Source organism: Macrobrachium nipponense, chromosome 14 (genome assembly GCF_015104395.2).
Source record: "Macrobrachium nipponense isolate FS-2020 chromosome 14, ASM1510439v2, whole genome shotgun sequence".
In the NCBI taxonomy this organism is placed as follows: domain Eukaryota; kingdom Metazoa; phylum Arthropoda; class Malacostraca; order Decapoda; family Palaemonidae; genus Macrobrachium; species Macrobrachium nipponense.
This window is the reverse complement of record NC_087207.1, coordinates 5,058,054-5,062,351: the sequence shown is the minus strand read 5'-3', so window position 1 is coordinate 5,062,351 and position 4,298 is coordinate 5,058,054. Positions and strand designations below refer to the sequence as shown.

The window sequence follows — 4,298 nt, the reverse complement described above, 5'->3', positions numbered from 1 at the left end:
TTCACAGGGCCAGTTTCCAAGGCCAACACTTTAGATTCAAGAGTGCGTAGAGACTCGAGAATCAGAGAAAGGGCATTACCTTCTCCAGACACAGAAACAGGGCCCGGAGGCAACATCACAGGTTTAGGTGAAACAAAATCTACCGGTGTTAGAGGAGGAGAAATGTTACATTCCTTACCTTTTGTAGAACTGCTCCTGGAGGAAGCCCTCCTGACTCTATCACGCTCCAATTTACGCCAATAGGTCTCATACATCTTCCATCCATCATCGGTCAAATCCTTTCATTCATTGCACCGATCATCAACCAAACAAACATGCCCCCTGCATTCCATACAAACTGTGTGAGGATCCACTGATGGTTTAAGAAGCCTCACCTTACATTCACTCCTCACACACACTGAAACTCCCTGTACTTGATCCCGACATCATGTACACAGAAAAGCCAATCCAAATTCAAAAAACAGTCCACTATTACGCGTGCCAATCCAACAATCCAGAGTCGATAACCAAAAGTCAATCCAGATACTTAGAAGCGAGATAATCCAAAAATCCTAGACGGAGGTACTGCAAACAGTTGTTTCCAGCACCGGCGACAGAAAAAATATTGAATAGAAAATGGGAATGGTTTCCTGATATCCGCCTCCCAGCGGCGGGAATGGGTATCTACCACCTGGCCGCCCACTACGTGTGCCGCGAGTTTTAGAAATTCTGTCGGACGTCAGAGAATACAGCTACAGGCAGTCCCCGGGTTACGACGGGGGTTCCGTTTCTTGAGGCGCGTCGTAAGCCGAAAATCGTCGTAAGCCGGAACGACACTTGGAAAATATGCCTTAAACTAAGAAAAAAGTTAGAGACCTTACCTGTGTGACATGCAAGTAGATTGCATGATGTGTAGTGTGGTTATTCCAATGGCAAAGGATGGTTCTTGAAGGTATAATTCTTTATTAAACTCTTGTGACACTAAAAAGCACAATGTACACTACACTTAATCCTTAGGGTATACACTAAACACTGTCACTGTATACGTATACACATGCATTGCACACTTTGTTAGATCCTTGATACACTAAAATCCCAGTCTGGTAGCTCTGGAAGGTAAAAGTATAACACAATTAGTACAAAATACTACACAAAGTCCTGAATACAATATGTAAATTATAGATATCAAGAGTAAAAGAGTTAATGTATGTTAATTAATTTTTTCCTTACTTTGAGTTATATCAAGAGTAAAAAAGTTAATGTATGTGAATTAATTCCTTACTTTTAGTTTAAAGTTGTCCTGCTATGTAACCCTGGATGCACAAAGTCTTATGTGGCCCCATAGCCTACATCATTCAGGGGGTTCTGGAATGTACAAAAAATAATTAGTATGTCAGTAAGTACTCTATGCATAGTAAGTTACATACAGTAATATGCACCATACAGTGGTTTAATATCACATATATAACATGTATAAAACTTAGTTAATGTATGTTAATTAATTCCTTACCTTTAGTTTAAAGTTCTCGTTCAATGTAACCCTGGATGGACAAAGTCTTATGTGGCCCCATAGCCTACATCATTCAGGGGGTTCTGGAATGTACAAAAGATAATTTTGTCAGTAAGTACTCTATGCATAGTAAGTTACATACAGTAATATGCACCATACAGTGGTTTAATATCACATATATAACATGTATAAAACTTAGTTAATGTATGTTAATTAATTCCTTACCTTTAGTTTAAAGTTCTCGTTCAATGTAACCCTGGATGGACAAAGTCTTATGTGGCCCCATAGCCTACATCATTCCGGGGGTTCTGGAATGTACAAAAGATAATTTTTGTCAGTAAGTACTCTATGCATAGGGGTAAGTTAAACATAACAGTGGAAATACATTCACAGTAATATCACCATACAGTGGTTTAAATATTGTAAATGATTGGTCTACACCCCCTGTTCAGCAGGGAGTGTACAGTATGTATGTAATTCCATGAGGGACCTTGATCACTTATCCCATGTGAGAGATCTTGGTCACTTAATGTATGTTTACTATATGTACTATGTATAATTCCTTACCTTTAGTACAGTAGTACATAGTTTACAGTTGTCGTGCTATGTTATGTAGTAACCCTGGACAAAGTTTTTATGTGGCCCATAGCCTGCATCAGGGGGTCCTAGAGGGGGTCCTGCGTTTTCTGGAATGTACCAAAAAAGTATCAAAGTTAAGTCATTTTATGTATGTTTAGTAAGTTACATACAGTAACCATATACAGTATTGTTTATAACATGTACATATGTACATAATCAAACTTGGTTGGAAATTCCTGTAAAAAAAGTTATGTACGTATGTAATATGTACTACTGTATGTAAAAACCTTACTGTTCATACTTTGTTACACTACATGTTACATGTGATACGTATACTTTCCTGAAGGGTTTTTTCCATCCAAAAATGGTGCTTCTACTTGTAGTAGTTATCCCTTGATGACACTTGTAGTAACAACCTGGAGTTGTGTGAAAAATGATATTGTAATGATACAATTAAGTTTGTTCATACTTACCTGGCAGAGATATATATATAGCGTATTTTTCCGAATCCGACAGAAATTTAAACACTTACGACACACGCAGTGTGGGAGTCATGGTGGTTAGTACCCATTCCCGCCGCTGGGAGGCGGGTTATCAGGAATCATTCCCATTTTCTATTCATAATTTTTTATTTCCACTGTCTCCTGAGGGGAGGTGGGTGGGTACTTGATTATATATATCTGCCAGGTAAGTATGAACAAACTTAATTGTATCATTACAATATCTTTTGTTCATGAAAACTTACCTGCGCAGATATTATATATAGCTGAATCCACCTTTGGTGGTTGGAGTAGACAGAATAGAAGATTTTAGGAAACATTATATATGCAGATAATTGATATCTTGATTCCTTACCTGTTAGCATAGCTGACTTCGAGGTTACTGCCGCGTAAGTCTGCTTTGTGCCTACTAGAGTTGCCAGCGAGGTAGAGACCTATATAAGCTGGTTGCACTCCAGATGATCTGTCAACAGGGGCGAGACCACGACGTGACTAGACCATAGACCATACAAATGAGGGCAACGAAGTAAAAACCAAACCACCTGGCGTAGCCTACCAAAAGTATCCCACATAGACTAAGCTAATGGAAGGGAGATCCGCCGCAGGCGGTCAACCCCACAACCATAACACAAGTTAAAACTCCCTAAACCATTAAAGGATAGGATGAGCGCTACCTCCTGCCCCCAAAACAGTGTCTGCAGCGACGTATGTCCTAGCGAGTAACAATTTTCGTATGTTGCTTTCACATCCCGCAGGTAGTGTGAAGCGAACACCGAATTGCTTCGCCAATAAGTGGCGCTCAAAATGTCTTTGATTGCCATATTCTTGTGAAAAGCCACGAAGTAGCAATAGCCCTCAACTCGTGGGCTTTCACTTTCAGAAGCTCCATGTCACTTTCACCACACTTTTCATGGGCTTCCTTAACCGTACTTCTTAAGAAGAACGCCAGTGCATTCTTCGACATCGGAAGATCTGGGTTTTTTCACAGAGCACCACAAGTTCTCCGAAGAACCTCTGCATGCTCGGTTCTCTGCAAATAAAACTTGAGAGCCTGACAGGACACAGGACTCTCTCAGCTTCAGGTCCCACTAGCTCCGACAACCCCTTGATCTCGAACGTTCTCGGCGGCAAGGGTTTGGAAGGGTTCTCGTTCTTTGCCAAGAACGTAGGACTTAAGGAACAAACTGCACTATGATCCTTGAACCCAATATGCTTGCTTATGACTTGAATTTCGCTAACCCTCTTCGCCGTCGCCAGAGCGGTTAGGAAAATAGTCTTCTTAGTAAGATTCCTAAGCGAGGCTAAATGGAGCGGTTCAAATTGACTCGACATGAGGAACTTCAGTACCACGTCTAAGTTCCACGATGGTACCTTAGGTTGGAGAACTTTCACAGTCTCAAATGATCTAATGAGATCATGAATGTCTTTATCATTCGCTAAGTCGAGTCCTCTATGTCTGAAGACCACAGAAAGAACGGCTAGTTTCGCTTCTTTCCTAAGATGAAGAAGGAAATCTGCTATCTGGCTCACAGAGGTTGAGGTGGAGGAAATGCCCTTCCTTCTGCACCAACTTCTAAAGACACGCCCACTTTGATTGGTAAACTGCGACTGAGGAGGGCCTCCTTGCGTTGGCAATCGCCGTTGTCACAGGTCTTGAAAAACCCCTCGCTCTGGCCAACTTCTTGATAGTCCTGAACGCAGTCAGACTCAGAGCGGGAGGTTTTGTGGTA

At 41.2% G+C, this 4,298-nt stretch overlaps 1 long non-coding RNA gene across 1 annotated transcript; it reads right to left on the bottom strand.

Moving 5' to 3' along the window:
* Positions 1–849: 849 nt before the first annotated feature.
* LOC135226057 (uncharacterized) lies at positions 850–2,124 on the bottom strand. Its single transcript, XR_010317127.1, has 5 exons — positions 2,057–2,124; positions 1,715–1,797; positions 1,490–1,572; positions 1,262–1,344; positions 850–1,088 (listed from the first exon to the last, which is right to left on the bottom strand). It is a non-coding gene; the product is annotated as an uncharacterized LOC135226057 (long non-coding RNA).
* Positions 2,125–4,298: the final 2,174 nt, after the last annotated feature.